Source organism: Marmota flaviventris, chromosome 2, assembly GCF_047511675.1.
Source record: "Marmota flaviventris isolate mMarFla1 chromosome 2, mMarFla1.hap1, whole genome shotgun sequence".
NCBI classification, from domain to species: domain Eukaryota; kingdom Metazoa; phylum Chordata; class Mammalia; order Rodentia; family Sciuridae; genus Marmota; species Marmota flaviventris.
In genome coordinates, this window is record NC_092499.1 from 12,365,768 (window position 1) to 12,389,313 (window position 23,546).

Here is a 23,546-nt window from a genome sequence, read left to right on the forward strand (position 1 = left end):
ATGTAAGGATTCTTCTTAGATAGTCCCTTTATCATTATTTAATGCCCCTCTTTATTCTTGGTAATCTTCCATGCTCCACAGTCTATTCCATCTGAATTAGTGTTGCCACTCCCACTTTTTAAAATTAGTGTTAGCATGGTATAACATTACTTAATAAATCTATATAATTTTAATCTTTATATTTGAAGTGGGTTTCTTTAACTAATAATCAATTTATTAAAACAGTTGATCTAGACATCTGCAATGTAACATTAATCTCAACTCCTGGCTCAATACATATGAAAATAATCCACTTAACAATCTCAGAAGGACTGTGCAAATCAAAGAGTCACTTGTGGATTCTCACCTGGAATTGAACCCATGTCTTAAAACCATCAAAAGCATTTCTCCTACAGTGATTCTTGGTTGGCATCTGAATTGGTCCTTTGACTTTTGAGATTTCTTTTCCTTGGCTCCTCTGACCAATTCAACACACACGTTGCAGCTGGTTAGGGTAATTCTAATTCAGTAAATTGCAATCTGTGTTTCTACCAGTATGTTTCTGGTATCTTCAATGGCCAGGATGCAGCTTATTGACCAACTTGTTCCTTGGCAAGAGTGAATAGCAGTGAGTCAGGAGCAGAAGAGCTAAGCTCCAGCACTGGCAACTATGCTTTCCTCAGAAATAGCTGAAGTGGGTTTCTTGTAGAAACATGAAGTTGGGGTTTGTCTGACAATTTGTGGAGGGGAGAAGGATACTGGGGACTCAAACCCAGAGCCTTGAACTATCCCTGAGCTACAGTTCTTTTTTATTTTTTGAGACAGGGATTTGCTAAAAATGCCCAGACTGACCTCAAACTTATAATCCTCCTGACTTATCCTCCCAGGTTGCTGGGATCACTGGTGTGCACACCATGCCCAACTTAATGATCCACTTTGACAATCTGTCTTTCAATTAATGCATTTATACTGTTTTAAAAACTCATCATTGGGGCTGGGGTTGTAGTTCAGCGGCAGAGTGCTCTCCTAGCACGTGCAAGGTGCTGGGTTCAATCCTCAGCACCACATAAAAATAAATAAATAAAGGTACTGTGTCCAACTACAACTAAAAAAAAAATTAAAAAAACTCATCATTGACACAGTTGGTTTAATATATTACTGTATGTAACATGTACACATAGAATAGATATATTTACTACTGTAAATTTACATATATAATATATATACAGAAGTATCCATAATCAAATACATTGCTATTAAAATTTGGAACAAACTATTATCACTAAAAGAAATCTAGAATAAAAAAAATAGATTTTTATTTTATCCTTAATGTTTCTTTGATGATTTTCCTTTCTTTATATAGATCCAAGTTTCTATGCTATATTCTTTTCCTTATCTCCAAAGAATTTTTAACTTTTCTTGCAAATCAGGTCTATTGGCAACAAAATTTCCCACTTTTTGTTTGATAAAGTCTTATTCCACTTTGGATTTTTTCTGATTGAACTCAGGGTGCTTTATCACTGAGCTACATCTACCAGCTCTTTTTTATTATCTGTTACCCAGGTTGGCCTTAAACTTGTGATCCTCCTGCTTCAGCATCCCAAGTAACATGTATTGGCATGTGCCAACTCCCTCATCTAGTTCTCCAGTTTTTTGAAATCTAATTTTACAGCATACAGAATTCAAGGTTTTTGAGTTTTTTCCTCTCAAATTTTTATATTTTACTCCAGCCACTTATTGCTTGCAGGGTTTCTGATAAATTGGTTGTAATTCTTGATTTTATTACCCAGTGTAAGGTGGTGCTTTTTTCTCTCTGGCTTCTTTCATAATTTTTTCCTCTCTGATTTTCTACACTTTAAAATGATATACCTGTGTAAGTTTGTTGTTGTTTGTTTGTTGGCATTTGTCCTGTTTGGATTTCCTGAGCTTCCTGGATCTGATTTGGTGTTTGACAATACAGAGAAAAATTTCAAAATTTCTCCTTTCATTTTCTCATTTCTTCTGTTTCTAATACTCCAATGACACATTATCGCTTCTTTAATTGTTCCCTGGTCCTTGGATTTTTTTCTCACGTTTTTTTTCAGTCTTCATTCTCTTTGCAGTTTTGGAGGTTTATTTTGACATATTTTTAAGTTCTGACTTTTTTTTAGTTGTAGATTGACACAATATTTTTAATTAGTTATCTATTTTTATGTGGTGCTAAGGATCGAGCCCAGTGCCTCACATGTGCTAGGCAAGTGCCTTACCAGTGAGCTACACGCCCAGTCCTATGCTCCTTACTTGTGTCCAGTGTGTTAGTCAGCTTTCACCACTGTGACCAAAAGACCTGACAAGAACATCAAAGAAGAGGAAAAGTTTAGTTTGGTTGGTGGTTTCAGAGGTTCAGTCATGGTGGGCTGGCTCCAGAGCTCTGAATATGAAGTGAGGCAGAATATTATGGCACAAGGGCATGGCGGAAGAATATTGCTCTGTTCATGGCAGCCAGGAAGCAAAGAGAGTTTGAGTGCAAGGAGGCAGGGATAATATAATCCCCAAAAGGCATACCCCCAATGACCTACTTCCTCCAGCCATGCCCTATCTGCCAACCATTAATCCACTCAAAATATTAACACATCAAGTGGATCAATCCACTAATTAGATTATAGCTCTTATAATCTAATCATTTTACTTCTGAACATTCCTTCATTTGTCTCACACCTGGGCTTTGGGGGACACATCATATACAAACCATAACATCCAATCTACTAATAAACCTGTCAAAGGCATTCTCTATGTCTGTTACTCTGTTTTTATCTCTAGCATTTCTTTCTTTTTTTTTTTTTCATTTAGGATCTCTCTGCTTACTTTGTTCACCTGTTCTTTCATATTGCCTTTATTAATTTGGGCCCTTAGTGTATTCATTGTAGTTATTTTAAATTCTTGGTCTGATCATTCCAACATCCCTGACACATCTAGTTCCCATACTTATGTGCACATGCGCTCGCGCGCGCGCGCGCGCGCTCTCTCTCTCTCTCTCTCTCTCTCTCTCTCTCTCTCTCTCTCGTCAAATTGTGTTTTATGGCCAAGTGTGGTGGCATATCACTATAATCTCAACAACTCGGGAGGTTGAGGCAGAAAGATTACAAATTCAAAGCTAGCCTAAGCATTTTACCAAAATCCCATTTCAAAATGAAGAATAAAAAGAGCTGGGGACAGAGCTCAGGGAGAGCCCACCCACCCAAGGTTTAATCCCCAATACCCCCCCAAAAATGTGTTTTATGTCTTTTAGTGTGCCTTGCAATTTTCTCATGACAGCTGATCATGATGTAACAGACAAAAAGAACTGCCATAAATAGGCCTTCAGTAATGTGATGGTAAGAATTGGAGAGAGGGGAAGCTTTCTATGGCCTCATGACTAGGTTATTTTAGTAAACTTATGCCTCTGGACTGTAAGATTCACAACTATTTCCCACGTTTCTCCTTCTTTAGGTAGGACAGGATGGCTACAATGGGCTAGAATTGCGTAAGGAAGGTCACTGCTGATTGGACTCGGGTATTTCCCTTCTCCAAGTCAGTTAGGCTCTGATAAACTCCATGCTATAGTTTGAATGTTACCTCCAAGTTCATGTTATAATTTGATTGCCATCATGACCATACTAAGAAATGGGAAGGCCTTTCAGAGGTGATAATAGATTAATGCCATATTGCAGAAGTGGGTTAGATTATCTCAAAGGTGGATTCATGGTAAAAAAGGATGAGTTCAAGGGCTGGGTCCCATGGGTGTGACCCTATCCAAACACCTCTGAACAGAGATTCAATACATACTTTGCCTTTCAAAAGTTTTGGTAAAATCTGGACTCTGTACAAGAAATAAGGAGACAGTTCTAGGAGCTTTCAGTCTTTGTTTCAGATTCCCTTCTTTATAGTATTTGGTAAGGTATGCTGCTTTATAGCTTGCATCTTAAGGTAACAACTTTCCTAATTCCTTAAAAATGAAAAAATCTTTTCCCTCTACATTTTCATTTTTATCATTGCCAATGGATTTCAAAAAAGAGAGTTAAATGCTTATTCCTCCAACATCTTTTGCAGAAGATCTATTCCTTTATTTTCAATTTTTTGTGGTTGTATCTTTGGAAAGCATCACATAGTTGGATTAAAATAACAATCTGAATATTCTAATAGACAAACTTAACTCATTTAAAATTTGATAAAGGTGGGCACAGTGGTACATGCTTGTAATCCTAGCCACTCAGGAGGTTGAGGCAAGAAAATTACAAGTTCAAAACTAGCCTGGGCAATTTAGGGAGACCCTCTCTCAAAAAAAGCTCAGTGGTAGAGCACTTGCATAGTACATGCAAGGTCTTGGGTTTGATCCACAGCACAGAAAAAAAAATTTGTTTTTTATTTTTATTTTGGTGGTGGCTAAAGGATAAGTCTCAATGTTTCATAAACACTTAAGTAGAAGTCAATTAATGAAAAACTGAAATAAAGGAAAATGTAGACAACGGAAAGGCTAACGTAATTCATTCTTTGACTGCAAAATGAACAAAACTGGAAGAACAGTCCTAAAGTGTTTCCAAGATGGATGGTCAGTAGAAGTATTTTGAGAAAGGATCAGATAACACCACAGAAGAAGGAAGTTTTGGACTTTGCTTAACTATATAAATCAAAGCCTGTGACACAGGGGTACTGAATTCCTGTTGCTTCTCACATCGACTCTGATCAGATAATTGTAATATATCATAAAGTTATGTTCATATTGCCTTCTCTATTCTTTTTTTTTAGTTGTAGTTGGGCACAATACTTTTATTTTATTTATTTATTTTCATGTGGTGCTGAGGATCGAACCCAGGGCCTCGCACATGCTAGGTGAGCACTCTACCACTGAGTCACAACCTCAGCCTCTTGACTTCTGCATTCTAATTATTCCCAAAGAAAGAAGAAATCATGAACTAGAGAAAGACACACAGTAACATAAGAGCTGACCAGGGCAGACTGAGCAGCCTATTGCTTAGATTGGTCTATCTGCTCTTACGACAGCCCAGTAAGTCTGAGTTTGCCTAGACAATGTTCTAACACAGGAAGTTCACAAACAAGGTATAATTGCTATTTTTGAATTTATTCTTACTCTCTTATGTTATTTTTCCAATGTACCATTCTTTATTGTGGCTATTTCCTCTTTCCTTTTTTTGTCGGGGGGTGTCATTTTCTTTTCATTATTTCCTCTAATGGCTTGGAAAACATACAGTTTACTTCTCTTCCTCTTAAAATTATTCTTAAATTTTGAAGGAATACTCTGTCATTTGAACACTGTCACTTTGGCCAAAAGCACCTATAACAGTATCATTGGCTACAGTCTCCCCTGCTGGCCTTCATCTACCTTACCCCAACACATATCCTAATTTCTGAGGATATATCTGAGGATCCAGTCCCAGATTAACACATTGACTTACTCAATAATTACTTATATCTAACTATTTTGTTTGATATCCTTCACCACCATTTATCCCTTTCCCATCCTTGGATTAGTTTCACAGGAAAATTATTTAATAAGAGAAATATGCTAATATTTCTCTTATAAAATTATTTAATTAGAAATAATTTAATAAGAGAAATGTATTTGCAGTAGTTTTCAAATAAAAATCAGCATGACAGTCTCACAAATATGAGCAAGGAATTAAGTTCTATGGGGGAAAAAGCCAATTTCTGTGCTATCAAAGACTCAGGAACACCAAGGGCACCAACCAGTTTCTTTTCTGAGGATGAGACCTTGGTAATATCATTTGGTTAAGAACCAAGACAGGCTGGACACAGTGGCACACGCCTGTAATCCCAGAGACTTGGGAGGCTGAGACAGGAGGAGCACGGGTTCAAAGCCAGCCTCAGCAAGGGCAAGGTGCTAAGCAACTCAGTGAGACCCTGTCTCTAAAAAAACAGGGCTGGGGATATGGCTCAGTGGTCGAATGCCCCTGAGTTCAAACCCCAGTACCCACTCTCCCCCACAAAAAAAGAGGGAAAAAAAAAAAGAACCGAGACAGCCTAGAATTTGTTCCCACTAATGGGAACCTGTTATTTCTGAATGCTAACCACAGTCATAATGATAAAAGGGGAAAGCTTAGCAAGACTTGAGTTTCCCACTTCCAACACAACCTTGCTCTGTCTGAACTGCATCTCCAGCAATTGAACATTCTGCTAGAACCTGAGGACCATGAGAAGATGCATTAAGATATGCTGTCTTGAGAGCCACAGCCAAAGGGGCCCCAGCAACCTTCCAGCTGCCAGCACCAGCTGCCAGCTGATGATTGGCTCACAGTGGCCCCAGCAGAAGGGGCCCCAGCAAACTTCCAGCTGCCAGCTGATGATTGGCTCACAGCGGCCCCAGCAAACTTCTAGCTGCCAACTGATTGGCTCCTCTGCAGTGATGCTCATTGGGTTGTTTCCCCGCCCTTTCAGACCATGGAGCTGCTCATTGGGGGACTTTTTTTGGCTCCACCCACGCGACCCAGCCAATGGGCCTCAAGAGCAGGAGGAATGGGGGAGGTGGAGAGGCTTGTGGGAAGCAGGTGGTGGCAGTTGGGCTCTGAAGGTTTTCCTGAGGAGCTGTGTGGTTTGGTGTGTGTGTTCTAAAAATAAAGTTCATTTCTTTTGACAAGTGGCTCCTGAATTGTGCCCAGCCAAACTGCTGCAATGCTGCACTGGCTCTGATCTGTATAATCACCTCATTTTAATAACATTTATATCCTTAGTTAATTAAATCAGAAATAGTTGGGGAAGTGTTACCTTTGTGCATGGGCAGGAAAGGGAAGAATAATTTTCCATAACACACAAGCCACCCAAAATACCTAAAAGTGGTAAACTTTAAGACTTTGTACATCTAAAAACAATAACTTTATTTTGTCCTCCCATTTAAATGTTTCTTAGGCTAGATATACTATCTAACCAGTTAAAAAATCATTTTATCTCCTATCTTTGAAAGAGTTATTTCCTTTTCTTTAAAGACTGTTACAATAAAAGAACTGATTGTTTCTTTGTAGACAACCTGTTTTTTTTTCCTATCTGAAAGATTTTTAGTATTTTCTCCATATCCTTTTCTTCTTAAATTTCATAATATACTTAGGTGTAGGCCTTTTATAATTTATTGTACTTACACTTGATGGATTGTTCTAATCTGAAGCCTTTTCTCTTTTCCAGTTCTAGGAAATTTTTTTCTCTCCTCCCTTCTTTTTACTTGATTATATCTGGAATTCCTATTAAATACTGAATTTCTAAATCTGGATTCTATGTGCCCTTTTTCTTTGCCATTTCAAATTCCTTAATCTTTCCTCTAGGTTCTCAAAAAATTTCACAGCTTGATCTTGAAGCTAATTTGCTCTGTGATTGTTACTTCGTTCCGATACTGAGTTCTTCATTTTAACAATCATATTTTTAACATCTATTTCATAGTCAAGGTTGCAGTATTCTCAAATCTGAGAATATTTGTTTTAAATCTTTCTCTGCTTGCCACACTAACTGATTTCTTGGTATTTGTTCTTTTATTTCTTAAATTTGGTACTTCTTTTTTCATGATATTGATTTTCTTCAAGTACTTGGTTTAACTGCCTGTTTCCTTTGTACTTGAGAATTTCTATATTTGTTTATTTTACTGTGACCTGACTAATACATGTAAAGGAGAGGCTGGATACTTAGCACCAAAACCCTCTATTCCTTCTAGAAATCAGTACAGACAACTGGAGAAAAACCAGTCTCTTTAGCCCCAGTGCTCACATGGCAGTGAACTGTATGTCAATTATATCTTGATAAAGCTGTTTTTAAACTGATGTCACAGATTGATGGTGGAAACAGTTGACATGCTAAAGAACTAAGCATAATTCCCTTAAAAAAACAAAATCTCCCTGATTATCCTAGGCCTTTCCCCTTCCTCCTATATGTTGAAACTGAGCCTGGTGTTCTTCACATTCCAAACACCCATTTATTTTAACTACCAAACTATGTTTTTCTCCAGATTTGTTTGAAAGTAGAACATATGTGCCCAGTCTACCTTCTTGATCTAATTTCCCTGCCTACATCTATTAAGAGAAAATCTACATAGCTGGGTGCAGTGGCTCAGGAGACTGAGGCAAGAGGATCACGAACGAGTTCAAAGCAACTTACCAGCCTCAGCAACTTAGGGAAGCACTAAGCAACTCAGTGAGACACTGTTTATATAAAATTAAAAAAAAAAAGAAGGTTGGGTTGTACCTCAGTGATTAAGCACATCCTTGGGTTCAATCCCTAGTGCAAAAAAAAAAAAAAAAAAAGATGAAACCTTCAATATGAATAAATTTCATCTATAACACAAAGCTAGAGATGTCAGAGTTAACAGTGCATTCAGTATTATTCCATTTATATTAAAATTCAAACAGGCAAAGTCAGAATAGGGATTATTATTAGGAAGTTGACTGAATAGGGCAAAAGGTCTTATTGGATCTTAGAACTGTTCTGTTTCTTGCTCTGGGAGCTGGGTACATAGGTGCCCTAACTTCAGTGGGAACACTGAAGACTTACCAGACCAGAAGCTGGTTAAATACAGAGATCAAGAGAAGTAAGCCCTACCTTTGTTAATTCTGGAAGTGGCTGAAAAGTACTTTCGAGAATTGCTCAGGTATGCGGGTAGAGAATGGAGTCCAGAGTCAACTAGGTGAACAAATAAACCTTATTTGATTTGGGTTGGAATCTTCAGGGCTTGCAACTTAGAAGAGAAAAGCAGAATCAATTTAGTTCTTAAAAAGAAAAGATTGGAGTGTTGGTTTTTTTTTTGGTGGGGGGGGGATTGAACCCAGGGACAGTTATCCACTGAGCCACATTCTCAGCACCACCCCCCTCTTTTACCCTTTTTTTCCAAATTAGTTGAAAACTAAATGGGAAGAAAGTTGAGAAGTCTACCAAAATCATGGAATGCTTAAGTTAAAAAGGGATTGAAGAGCTTTTTTCTTTTTAAAGGAAAGTAAAATGAATGTTTAAATTACTATAAGATGAATCCAATACAGAAGAAATCAAAGATAGACAGCCTTTTTGTCCTACAGAGAGAAAAGAGGTAGGTCCCAAAGCACAGGCAAAGGGATTAGGCTCAGACTGGTAATTCTGCTTCTACTGCAAAAGGAAGAAAGTTGGGTGGGACTTAATGTTTGTAGATAGAAGAACAATAATAACTAAAGGATAGTTTCAACTTTTTCTATAAATAAGCAGTAGAGTAGGAGGACTGCTAAAGTTGAGGTTAATAGAAGTCAAGAAGGACATTGGGTATAATCCCCAGTGTCACAATGAGAGAGATGGCAGGATGTTTAAGAGGTAGGGCCTAGTTGGTGGAGTCACTGGGGACAGTCTTAGAAGTGATTAAGATAATTCTTGTGGGACCCTGAGTTAGTCATCTAAAGGCCAAGAGCATATTGATAAAAGAGCCTCTCCCTAATCTCTGGCTGTCTATCTCACCAGGTGGCCTACCATGCCATCCATGATGTAATGTAGTCAGACCCTCACCAGAGTCACCCCATGCTATTTGGATTTTAGCATCCAAAACTGAGAGCTAAACAAACCCTTTTCATTTATAAGTTACTCCGCCTCATATTTCATCATAGTAATGGAAAAAAGGCAAATAAAATATGAGATTGTAAGTAGTCATCATCATGAAAAGGCAAAGAATTTCAAGTATTACAGGATTAGAAGTTTGGAGATACTGAATTTCTAACAGCACTAACAGTATCATTCTGTGACTTCCTTCTATAGCATTTCCCTACACCAAAATCAAGGGACTAGTAGACCAATCTAGAGTTTTATTTTGGGAGGCATGTAAACAAAAAGATGAAGGGGAAAAGGAGTTAAAGGTATTGGCAATAAAACACTTAAAAGTGTGGATGGCAAGGATGGATGTTAAAAAGGAAAAAAGGCAAGGCCTAATAGAGAAGAATGGAATGTAAGTCTCAATGATATCTAGTAAATATAATGAGGATAAAGGAATAAGCTAAGCAGCTTGAAGGCTGACATCATACATGACATTAGAGAAGTGATTTTCCTCACTGATGAACTTATTTGTATCATTAGTATGTTTGTACACATATGCATAAATTATAAACTGGTTCAACTTAGTACTTGATTATATTATAAAGTTTAATTACCACTAGCCTCAGCTTATCATGAAAAGAGAGAATGCCCTACTTACATGACAAGGAACAAAATTTTTCAATGAGGATATTCTGTTTTGAATAAAGCAAAAACTAAAAATCTAAGTCCCTCAACCTGCTGATTTTATAGAAAAGGAAATAAACTTCCAGAATCTCACAATTTACCCATATTCAGCAATGTGCCATAGCAACAATCTTTTTAAAAATAGAACTTTATAAATAAAATTTCTCCTGTACTAAAAATAGCTCACACCTCATCCTACTGAAATATTTCATAATTATCAATATTTTCCATAAAATATTTGCCCAAAATACTGTTTATTGTGTTTAAAATATTGTATTCATCACACTTAACCTGATAGATTACATAATTTCCAAGTCTGCCTTAAGGTATGAGTTTATAATTCTAGCATTATCTCTTTTTTTGCCAGAGGTATCAAGGAAAAAATGATATACGAGATCATTATTTATTTCTATAGTTTATTTCTGTGTGTCCTGGAAATGTCTTTAGTAGTGCTCAGATTTGAATTATTTTAAATATTAAAACCATGAATTAGGGCTGGGGCTGTAGCTCAGTGGTATAGTGCTTGCCTAGCACATGTGAGGCATTGGGTTTGATCCTCAGCACTATATAAAAATAAAAACAAATAAAATAAAGGCATGCTGTCCATATACAACTACAAAAATATTTTTTAAACCATAAATCTGCAAAGTTTCTGAAGTAGTAATATACACTGTATCCTCATTTGTAGACTCTATTTGCAAATTCACCTACTAGCTAAAATTTATTTATAACTCCAAAATCAAAACTTGAAGCACTTACATGGTAATTTAAAGACATGCACAAAGTGGCAAAAAAATTAAAATCATCTGATGCATACATTCTCAGCTGAAGTCAAACAAAGCAATGCTCTGCCTTCTTGTTTCAAGTCTCACCCTATAAACAAATGTTCCTTTCATGGTCTATTTAGTGCCACATTTTTTACCTTTTTGAACTTTCTAATGATGATTTCACAATGAAGATGGTCCCAACCACAGGACTAAAGCGTTAATGTCCTAAAGTTCAAGAAGGCTATGCTGTACCTTCTGGGGAAAATACAGGTATTACATAAACTTTATTTACAGCAGAGTTATAGTGTAGTTGGCCATGTATTCAATGTTAATGAATCAATTATTTATATATACACACACACACACACACACACATACACATACATACATACATACACACAATAAACTGGGTATATTGGCACAGGCCTATAATCCTAGTTACTCAGCAGGCTGAGGCAGAAGGATTTCCAAGTCTGAGGTCAGCCTCAGTAACTCAGTGAGACTCTGTCTCAAAATAAAAAAATAAAAAAGTGTGGGGATATAACTCAATGATAAAGCACCCCTAGGTTCAATCTTCAGTACCATAAATATACACACAAAAAAAATGAGACACACACAGATAAAACAAGTTATGTACTGACAAAAACACTGACCAGAGTTTCACAGAACTTTATTCTGTATTTTCACTAAGAGTAATGGTTCAGTATTCAGTAATTCAGTGTTCACAGCAACATACAGAATACACTGGGCTGGGATGTAGCAAAGTGGTACAGTGCTTGTCTAACATGTATAAAGCCCTGGGTTCAGTCTATAGCAACACAGACACAGTCATACATACAAACATAACTACCCCAAATAATAAAAATCAATTGTGCCTTGAATATGACATCTTTATGCATGTAAAGTAACAAGATAGAATTCATCCAACATAGTATTATCACATGAGAGTACTCAATAAATCAATGTGTCAATCAAATAGTTCAGAAAATTAAGAGATAAAGATCTATGGAAAAAGACACCCACCATTCAACATTCTTCCCCAGCCAGGACAAAGGTAAACCAATCTTCTGCCATTATTTGGAGAATGTGGTGGCAGGCATTACAAGCTGAAAAACAAGGCCATCAAAGAAGGAAAAAAGTAAATTCAAAATGGTCAAGGAGCAAGGTTCTATTGAATATAAGAAACCAGAAAACTACTCAGGAGGCTGAGCAGGACAATAGAAAGCTCAAAAACAACCTGGGAACTTAGCAAGACCCGATCTCAAATTCCCTTTTTATATTTTAATGAGCCAGGTATGTAGTTCAGAGGTAGAATGCTGTTGGATTTAATCCCAAATATTGGAAAAAAGAAACAAGAAACCAGAAGACTGAATGATCTTCGATGGGCTAGATTTCATTTAAAGAACCTAAGAGTAGGTTTGCGCTCGTGAACAAAAAGGTAAATCCTAACAGATTTGTAAGATTTTAATAAGTTCACAATTTTTTTTTTACCTGATTGCAAAGGTTAGTTTTATCAACACCACGGTAAGTAGGTGTTAGGTCAAGCATTATTCTAGACGTTTCTTCGAAGACTGAAAGAGATTAATATTTGAATCAGTAGACTTTGAGTAAAGCAGGCTGCCTTCATAATGTGGGTAGGCCTCATCCAATCAACTGAAGGCCTTAAGAAAAAGAATAACCTCCCCTAACAGAGTGCCTTCAGACTTGAACTGTAATTCTTTCCTGTGTCTCCAATCTGTCAGCCTACCCTACAGATTTTGGACTTGCCACCTTCCAAAACAACACAAGCCAAATCCTTAAATCAATCTCTCTCAACAAAGACACACACACACACACACACACACACACATTTGTTTCTGTGGAGAACCCCGATTAAAACACAAATATAAATTTTGAAGTAGAAATATAAGGAATGCAGTTAGTATTTGTTGAAAGAATGAATATTAGCAAACTTATATATCTTCATGATAATAACTTCTATTGATTCACTTTGTTTTAGAAACTATGCTGAGAGGTGCTTTACCTTTGTTTAATGTCTAATTTCCACAATATCCTTTCAAAACAGCAAACTTAAGTCATTAACAGAGATAAAGAAACTGAGGATTAAAATGTGCTGTCCACTCATACCCTAAGTGCAGAGTGAGCTAAAATTCAAAGGTATACATATGATGCTTCAAACCTGAAAGACCACTCAGGATACCAATAAAAATTATTAAATTAGGAGAGATACAAATAAAGTATACATGTAGTTATTCACTAAATCCTGAAATGTAGGAATTTTTAAAAGAAAATTTGTACTGGGGATGTAGCTCAGTAGTAGAGTTCTTACCTAGCACATGCGAGGCCTTGAGTTTGAACCCCAGCCCAACAGAAAAAATAAGGATGAATTAAGAAAAAGTTTTATTTTTCCCAGAAAATAAAGTGCCGAGCAGCAGTACTAATAGAATATAAAAACAATTTAGCTAATTTATAATCACCTTACAGCTGCATATCTAATCTTTTAAGGTTGATGTCACTAGATATAAGCATTTACTCACACAAAACAGTACTAGATGTCACTCCAAGTCACTAATCCTGACCTCTCACAGCAGTTTTCATTCATTTTTTAAAAATATTTATTTTGTAGTTGTCGTTAGACACAACACCTTTATTTTATTTATTTATTTTTATGTGGTGCTAAGGACCAAACCCAGTACCTCGAACCTACTAGGCAAGCACTCCACCGCTGAGCCACAATCCCAGCCCCTCATTCTTAATCAGAAATTTCCATCAACTTTCATGATGTTTAGGAAATAATTTGTGAGGGCTGGAGGTGTATCTCAGTGATAGAGCACTTGTCTAGCTGCACAATGTCCTGGGTTTGATCTCTGGTACCACAACAAAAAAAAAGAAAAGAAAAAGAAAATATATCAAACATACCAAGAATGTTTCAATTTTATTTTACACTTAATCAGAACAATACTTTTGACTATACACCTATATAGTGCACATATTTAAAAATTGCAAAATATTGACCATAAGCATATGGTTATGAAACTGAATGCCCACAATGGACCTAACTAAACAATTTTGCTCATTTAAAGAAGCCACAGCTCTTTTCGAAAGCTTTCTGGACCTTAACTGCTGGTCAACATCTTCCATCTACCTTTTTCTGAACTGGTTCAGATTGCTTAGCACATGTGCAGCTGGTGCTAAAAAGGCGGTAAAAATCACCACACATCCAACAGCCATTTCCTGGAAAAGATGAAAAACAGTGTTAATGAGTAGGGCTTCCTGGACCAGTGATTCATAGACTAAAAAAACTGCTTAAAGTCTGAGGTATATGCAGCTCAGTGGCAGAGTACATGCTTAGCATTTCCTAGGCCCTGAGTTTAATTCCCCGCACCACCACTCAGTATCCCACCACCCCCACTCCGCAAAACTGCTTAAAATGTTCTGTGGAATTTGGAACTTATCTTAGAAACTGGGATCTGGTGCCACCAAAACTGCAGGAATTTATTCATAGATAACATAACTGACTTGTTAAAGAAAACTTATCTAATAATTGCCCAGTTCACCTTTGCACTCTAGAATCTCCATGCCGTCCAGGATTTTCACCGTTTTAGGAAAAACGTTAGGTCTTGGCGATGAAGAGGACGTTCAAAGGTGGCAAACTAGTCTTTCGTAATCTATGGCTCTGCCCCTCCATCTTGGAATTCACAAGGGGAATGAGGTCCCAAATTTCTCCAAAGCCTGTGCAGTCACTCCCTGGACCTCTGGACAGAGACTTCACTGCTACCCTGACCCAAGCACCAACAGCTAACCTGCCACAGAAGCCCCCACCCAAATCCAGTGAGGGGTCTTTGTGCTTCCCGCCCACCTCGCTGCCGCCCAGTCAGTGGGCCCCAACTCACCGCGAAGGACGCCGGCTGGGGACGCTGGGGCTCTGACTGAACAAGGCGGCTGCGGGGATTCAGACCAAGCAGGACCATGCGGCGGCGGAGGAGGGAAGGGCCGAGCACAGGCAGGCGAAGCATGGCGGGTCAGGTGAGAACAGGTAACACGAACCAGATCCCACGAGAGAGGGAGGCGAAGCCTAGCTGTAGAAGCAGCCGCAAGAATGGCGGGCAGCTTTTGGAGCATGCGCATCAATCACGTGGGTGGTGCTCGCCCCGCCTCTTCGGCCCAATGCTCCCTGCTCCCCCCACTTCCGCTCAGTGTACTCCCAGGCATTTCACTTCCTACTCTTCTACCTCCAGCCTAGGTTCCTATGCCCAAATGACCCGAGAGTGTTTTGCAGATGTATCACCTCAAATTTCTCTCAGAATATTGATTTTAAATTGTTTTTCTATGTTCCTTTAACTGTTTCTCATAAAGTGAATTCTTTTTACTGATTTTGGCTCTTCTGGTTTTGTTCAGCTATCTCCATGGCCCTCGGATATCCTTTGATATTTAGGAATATGAGGAATAAGATGAATTACTCAGGTTTTTTTCTATTACTGTCTTAATTCCATTCTGGCTATTAGAATACCACAGACTGAGGGGCTTATAAATAACCTACATTTATTTCTCACAATTCTGAAGGTTGAGAAATACAAGATCAAGATGCTGGCACATTCAGTGTCTGGGGAGGGCCTGCTTCGTGGTTCAGAAACGGCTCTTCTCACTGTGTCTTCACATGGTGGAAGGGATGAGGTGGTGCTCAGGCTTCCCCCGCCCCCCAACACTAGGAATCAAACGTAGATCCCGCCCCTGCACCTGCTATGATCCAGCTCTATCCCTGAGTTACACCCCCAGTCCCCAGGATGTTTTATAAGGACACTAATCTCCTTCATGAAAACTGTCCTTACATTCTAATCAAATCTCAAAGGCCCTGCTTCCAAGTATCATCATGCTGGAGGGTTAGGATTTCAATATATGAACCCAGGGACACAAACATTCAGTTTATAGCAATTATTATTCTCTCCTCACAATATAAATACTAATTACATGTTCTGTCTTTGGGATGACTATATCAGCTGGCAGGCAGGAAGGCTTCCTCCTTCAACCTCCATGGCAAAGTGAATAATGATTTACTCTATCCTTCCCCAAGCACTGCTGTGCCATCCCAGAAAATAAATCAGTTTCTTTAGAATGTGTATAACTTCAATCTAGGACAAACTGCCATATTCTGCACAAGATTGGGGGAGGAGAGGAAGAGCAGCTGACCCAAACAGCCTTTCCATTGACTGGTTTGCTGTTGGAAACTTTTACCTCCTTTGGGACCACGGCCATTATTGGGTGGTGGCTGAGGTGACCTCATGGGTTCTTCCAGAGCATTTCCATATACGTGACCTGGATGGATTGGCAAGTGAGGGCTTTTGACCTTAGCCCCGCCTAATGGTTTAACCTGAAATCTGCCTAGGCCCTTAGTAAAAGTGACGTAACTGTCCCCTATTGGTTCTCGCTACTGTGTCTTCTTACCCCCTCCTTCTATCACTATATAAACTTGTCCCTGACACAATAAAGTTGAGATTTGCTGCACCTTCACGGCTGACACAACTCCCAGCTCAGTGTGGTTTCTTCCCAATCTTGGGATGGGGACTGGGCTGCGACACTTACCCTCTCGCTCAGCCCCTCAGAGACGACAGGCTGGTCCTGCCTGTCTCCCACGTACCCTTGTTGCAGGGAGCAACAGTTTTCCATCAATTACCTTGAACTTTTGCCTTCAAGAAATTCCAGATCATCTTAGTAGTTCTTGGTTTAAGTGGCCAGCAAGAAGAGGCTCAGCTGTGGCTCAGCCGTCTCTCTTGTCCATAGCAGACTTTGTGTACTCAGAGTTGTAGCTCCTCCTTCTTTGCTTTACCCATCAATGAGAACTCATCTACCTTCATTGTTAGAGAAATTCACTAAAATCTTTGAATTGTTGATGTAGCCCCACTCCTCCAATTCTCATTTCACCCATGGATTCATTTCCTCTTGTGCTTCTTTATTGACATTGCAATAGGTTTTCAGGAAGAGGCAGCTCCTCCCCTGAAAGAACGATCAAGGCTGGAGGTATCAGAGATGATTTTACCCTGCCCTACCACAATTTCTGAGGGACCCCTGCCCTCTTCGGACCTCGTCTGGTTCTCAGATGGTAGCTCCTTTATACACAAAGGGGTTAAAGTAGCGGGGTATGCTGTCATTTCCCTCTCATCCATCATAGAGGCGAAACCTCTCCCACGCAATACCACCAACCAACAAGCTGAACTCATAGCTGCCACAAGGGCATGTGAGCTAGCGGAGGGAAAAACCCTCTCCCTATATAATACATCTTCCATATCCTGATCTCCCATGCAGCCATTTGGAAAAAAAGGGGTATTGACCACCAGAGGGACGGTAATACTACAAGCCTCCAGGCTGCCTTCCTAACTGGGAATAATCCATTGCAAGGCCCACCAAACTGACTCCTCACTTACTACTATGGGGAATTCCAAGGCCTACCATCAAGTGGCTCAATCAGCTGCTGCATATTTATAGAGCCAGGGGTGGTTTGACAGTTGGCATGGGGCGCTTTTTGATTGGTGGGTAAGGATCATGTGAGTCACCAATCAGAGCCCTGCTAGCTCACCTGATCCTACCCACCAATCAGACTAGCCCTGCTGGCTCACCTGATCCTTACCCTCCAATCAAAAAATGCCCTATGCCAACTGTCAAACCACCCCTGGCTCTATAAATATGCAGAGCTGTTCCTCAATAAATGGGCATTTGCTCCAACGACAAGCCTTGTTCATTCTTTCATCCCCTATTATGGTTTGGATGTGAGGTAACCCTGAAAAGCTCATGTGTGAGACAATGCAAGAAAATTCAGAGAGAAATGATTGGGTTGTAAGAGTCTTAATCCAATCAGTTAATTAATCCCATGATAGGGATTAATTGAGTGGTGACAAGTGTTAAGGTGTGGCTGGAGGTGGGGGGGAATTGGGGTGTGGCTTTTTGGTATTTGTACCTGGCAAGTAGTCTCTCTCTCTCTCTCTCTGCTTTCTGATCATGATGTGAGCTACTTCCCTCAGCCATACACTCCACCATGATGTTCAATTGCCAAGAGCCATCCATTGAAAAGGTTAAGAATGTAAGAATTAAGTTCTGTTTTCCTGGAAACTGAAACTCATGTAGAAGTTGAAAACAACTCCCGGAAATGCCCACTGATCATCTGGTTGCTCTATGAAAACAACCCCTCCCAGAAACCGTGCAATGATTGGCTATGCTGTATGTGAAGTCCCTGCCCTCTCCAAGGAAAGTATATAAGCTCTGCTTAAGCTGTTCCCGGGGCTCTCTCTCTGCTGTATTCAAGTGAGCTCTGAGCCCCAGCATGCTGGACCCCCAATAAACCCTTTGCTGTTGCATGAGACAGTCTCTTGGTGGTCTCTTCCTCCGACGCTCACCCGACTTTTACACCATGAATTGTGTGTTAACTAAAATCAATGTGGAAGCCATTGAGCAGGAAACCCTGAGATCCGGAACTCCCAGCACCAACCCTGCTGGTTTGAGAATGCTTGGTTCATGTGGCTTCCTCCCCAGCTTTGTCTAATGTCAGCACATCAGAGGTAGGGTGGCCTGTCGAGCCACACAGCCTCTCAGAGATGGGTGTGGTTGCCAAGATGCCAATCAACCTGTTTGCAGCAAGACCCCTGTCACATTGATAAGCAAGACTCTTCCCATTATGAAACCTTATTCTTGCCTTTGATGTACTCCCCTTAAATAAAGAACTAGAGCCATTTTTTTAGTTGTTCAGTTCCAGCTCCTAACAGGACTGGGAAAACTATCATGTGCTCTGCTTCCTCTAAACCTAATTTCTGGATTTGTCTCCTATTTCTTTCTAATTATTTCAAACTTTCTATTTCTCAAGCAGCTCACCCCTTCTGAGCAGAAATATGCCCTGGTGGGATGCTGGCTATCCCACAATATTCAGCTGCACCTTGAGCCCCAAGGAATGGAGTCTGCTATCTATGGATGGATACCTCTGAAGCTGTGAGCCCTATATACCTTTCCTCCTTTACAGTTGTTCTGGTCAGGTCCTTTAGTCACAGCAGCGAGAAAGCTGACTAGAAAAACATCCTCCTACCTCAAAGGGTTTGTCCCACCGTTTGAATCATCATGGTTTATTAGATACCATGGGAAAGCACTAAAGGGACCATATGGTCTGATTTCCATTTTGTAAGGATCACCTTGAATGCTCTACGGAGAACAGAAATATGAGATAAAAGGTTGGATTAGTTAGGATTCTCTAGAGAAACAGAACCACATAACCATATAAAAGGAGGTTTATTCTAAGCAATTGACAAACATGATCACGGAGACTGAGGTGTCCCACAATCTGCCATCTGCAAAGTGGAGACAGAAATTTAAGGGTATGGTTGAGTCCAAGTCCAGAGACCTGAGAACCAGGGAGCCGATGGTATAAATTCCACTTTGAGGTCAAAAGAAATTAAATCCCTCTGGGTGCAACAGCCCAAACCTGTTCTCCCTGCAATAGGAGGATTGCAAGTTTGAGGCCAGTGTCAGCAACTTAGCCAGAACCTGTCACAAAAGAAAAATCTAAAAAAGGTCTGGGGATGTAGCTTGGTGGTAGAGCAACCCTGGGTTCAATCCCCAGTACCATAATTGGAGAGAAAGTCCCAGTTCGAAGTGCCAGTTCAGACACCAAGACAGGAATACAAATGGGTAAACTCCTCCTTTCTGCATCTCTTATTTTCCTCAGATGCTCAATGAATTGGATAATGTCCAACCACAGTGGGGAGGACAATCTGCTTAATGGAGTCTGTGGACTCAAATGCTAATCTCAGCCAGAAACACCCTTCCAGACCCACCAAGAAAAAATGTTTAATCTGGGCATCCTATTGCCCACTCAAATTGGCACCAAGCAACCCAGTACATTGGAATTATTAACACCATTAGCCACATATGATGTCCAGTACAATCCCTACAAGCACTATGTGGCTGCCAAGTCCTTGAAAGTACCACTAAGGAACTGATGTTTTATATTATTTAATTTTGGTTTTAAAACTGATAACTTTATTTGGTTGATGGAAAACTTTTTAAGATGAGAATAACTCTCCCTCACACTTTGCACAGTGTTAGGGATCAAACCCAGGTCCTCATACATGCTGGGTCTCATACATGTAGCTCTACCACTGAGCTACATCCCTAGTCCCTTTTTAAATTTTATTTTTGAGACAGAGATTCTCTAAGTTGCCCATGCTGTCCTCAAATTTGCTATCCTCCTGCCTCAGCCTCCCAAGTAGCTAGGATTACAGGCACGCAATACTATGCCAGGCTTGGGAACAGCTTTTTCAACTACAGAGTTTCCTAAATATGAATTTATGTCAATGAAAACAGCATTCAAATTGTGACTGTCATTGCAAAATAATATCTCTTTAATAAAATTCCCATGACTATTATTGAAATGATATAATTTTAGATATATTTGGTTAAAAATAATATTCTATAAAAATCAATTGCAACCATTCTTTTTTAGCCCTTTGTTGTTGTTGAAGTGATTGTTGTTGTTACTGAGGAATGAGTGCAGGGTCCTCTACCACTGAGTTACAACCCCAGTCCTTTTTACCTTCTACAGTTTGGTGACAGGGTCTCACTAAATTGCTGAGGCAGGCCTCAAACTTGTGATCCTCCCTAATTTCACCCTCTTGATTACAGGTGCACACCACCATGCCTGGCTTTTTAGTCCTGTTAACAAGAAGGATTACAATTGCTTGTTTGTTTCAAATTATATTTCTACTTGAACACCTCTGTCTGGAATCTAAACCTGACTAGTCAAGGCCCCACATGAACTTTGCCTGACCACCTCTCTAATCGAATCTTGTTTTTGCTCTCTCCAGCCTTTATACTATCCAAGTCATACCAGGGAAACTAATTTTGCCTAGGATCCCCAGATAATAATTTGAGCACCTCTGAGTTGCATAACAAGTCCTGTAAGAATTGATTTAGTGTAACATTGCCCCATTTTCTGACCAGGGTTGATTGATGTAAAATTGGGCTCTTGGCCTGGGCTGTTGTGCTAGGGTTGGGGTCCTGTTTTTGTTGTTGTTTTCCTATCCATTGAGAAAGTTCTTCCCATGAATTAATAATAAATTCAAGATGCTGCAAGAAGCAGAGATAAGAGCCAAAGAAAAAGACCGACTATATTTAAGTCCTCAGTTCTCTCTGTTCTGAAATTAGAATGAGTTTCCGCCCTTGAGCTGTGGGCCACTCTTTATATTCTTGATGTTAAATCCGCTTTCACTTAAAGGAGTTGGAGCTGGATTTCTATTGCTTGTGACAGAAGAGTCTCAACCAAGAGTCTGTTGGTCAGTCTTGCCCCACTCAAAATATTAACCTGGTTAATTTTAAAATGGTAATTTTAAAAATTCTGATGTGATCGTGGTGGCATGCATCTAGTACCTCCCAGCTACTAGGGAAGCTGAAGCAGGAAGATCATTTGAGCCCAGGAGTTCAGGGCCAGCCTGGGCAACCCAGTGACTGTCATTAAAAAAAAAATACTGAAGTAAACTTAAGAAAGAACATAATAACAGACAAACCTAACTGAATTCATCCTAATCTTGGGTGCAGCTAGTATGAGATTTAAGCATTTTAGGACTTTCTCTGTGACAAAGGTTTTAAATTACTTTTGACAGTGTCAGTAAATCTGACTCCAGATTCAGCCACAACACAATTAAGCACCCAGCCGCCCACTTCCACCCCTGGAGACAGCTCTTTTAGCTGCTTGAATTGCCAGTACAAATAGCCTTCCTTGGTTTAATTTCTCCAAGTCACAAAAGACCAGCACTGTTAACTTAGACAGCTACGATTTTCAATAAAGGGCATTAGTGGGCCCAGAGTCAATGTATTCCCAGTGACCTGCAAAGCAAGGCCTCCTCCTGCAGTTATATAAAAGGGCATGATTAGAGCTATAGCTCTATATAATGAATAAGAAAGACACTGTCACCCACTTACCTCTTTTTAATGTGATTTTTTTTAATATAAACGTTCATTCTCTAAATAAGCTAGTGTTAGGGTTCTAGAAAATTATATAATGAATTAAGACTGTTCTACCTCAGGCCCAAATATCTTGAAATCCTCTCCTCTCAAGAAAAGTACGTTTAATTGCTGTTCAAGGACCAAAGGTCTTTCAGGAATGAAGTGCTTCTCTTTGTCTCTATTTGTGTCTGACTTTATAATTGCATGACCTCAATGACAGAGAAAGTCAGATAAGCAAGCAGTAAGAGCAGAACAGTGGCAAAGGTGGGGAAAACATTTAGGTTACGTAACTGGAAACATCAGCAACACCCTTTTTGATTGCAGGCACAATGGTAATATAAGAAGATCCAATAAAAGCAGTGGTCCTTTATTACAAAGAAGCTTGAGAAAGAATTACCCTGAGGCAGTTCAGAAGATAATTTTTAATGTTTTAAGTTCCCTCTTTTTTAGATGGGCAACATGATTTTTTAAAAATCAGTTCTTTCTTCAAAAGATTACATATTATAAAAACAGTTTTTATTTTCTTATATCACCTTTTGTTTTTAAACTTGATGTTCTTCTTTTCTCCTGAACTATATCCAGAAATTCTTCAATTCGGATTTCCCTTTTGTGGAACTGAAAAGAGATTGGCAGGGCTGGGGTTGTAGCTCAGTGGTAGAGCACTTGCCTAGCATGTGTGAGATACTGGGTTTGATTCTCAGTACCACATATAAATAAGTGAAATAAAGATACATTGACAAGTAAAAAAGAAAATACTTAAAAAAAAGGAAAGAAAAGAGATTGGCAGTCGGAGTCAAAAGATTAAAGGTCAGATCTCAACACTACCATTTACTACTTGCACAACCTCAGGCAAAGCCAACATAATAACATATATTTTAGAATGTAGATAATGGAAAATCAATAGGATAGTGTATGTATCAGTTAAGATTCCTTCGGGTGAATGATACAAAATAATAATCAGCAAAATTGATTGGTTTTCACAACTGAAAAGACCAGAGGTAATATCACTGGAGGAAGTTAGAGGAGGTCCTGGAGTGTGGGACCTTAACTCAGGATGAAGGGGTCCTTGACATATGTGATGGAAAAGAACTTCAGCACCCATCAATATTGAGACAGAGAAATTTACTGAAGAAAATGAGAAGTATGCATTCAATGGAGAGAGATGCTTTTGGGTTCCCAGGCTCTTCTTTTTGAAGGAAACTTTGTAAGGGGTGAGTATGAGAAGGTACTCAGGGATGACATCAATCTGGAGATCACTAGATGGTTTATGTGATGTGGCAGTTCTTAGGCTCCTTGAGTTGACCTCTTCTCTGTCACAAGCCATCTGACTACGTTGTGCATAGTAGCCTAATTAGGGGATAAGTCTGGCATTGGGAACCTCCCTTGGCACCCCCATAGGGATTGATCACCTGATGCAGGTGAACATCCCCCTCAAGCTCTGCCAGAGATCCCACACAGCACCTGAGATGGGATGGGTGTGACCTGCCAAGATGTCAGTCAACCTGCTGACTGCAAGACACCAAGAAGCAAGACTCAGGCCTTGAAACCCTATCCCTGCCTTTGATGTCCCCCATAAAAATAAAGCAAGTGCAGGCTCCATTTTGCCAGAGTATAGAAGCTCAG

At 39.5% G+C, this 23,546-nt stretch overlaps 1 pseudogene; it reads right to left on the minus strand.

Annotated features, from left to right (window-relative positions):
• Positions 1-208: 208 nt before the first annotated feature.
• On the minus strand, positions 209-14,962 carry LOC114089617 (small ribosomal subunit protein uS10-like; annotated as a pseudogene).
• Positions 14,963-23,546: the final 8,584 nt, after the last annotated feature.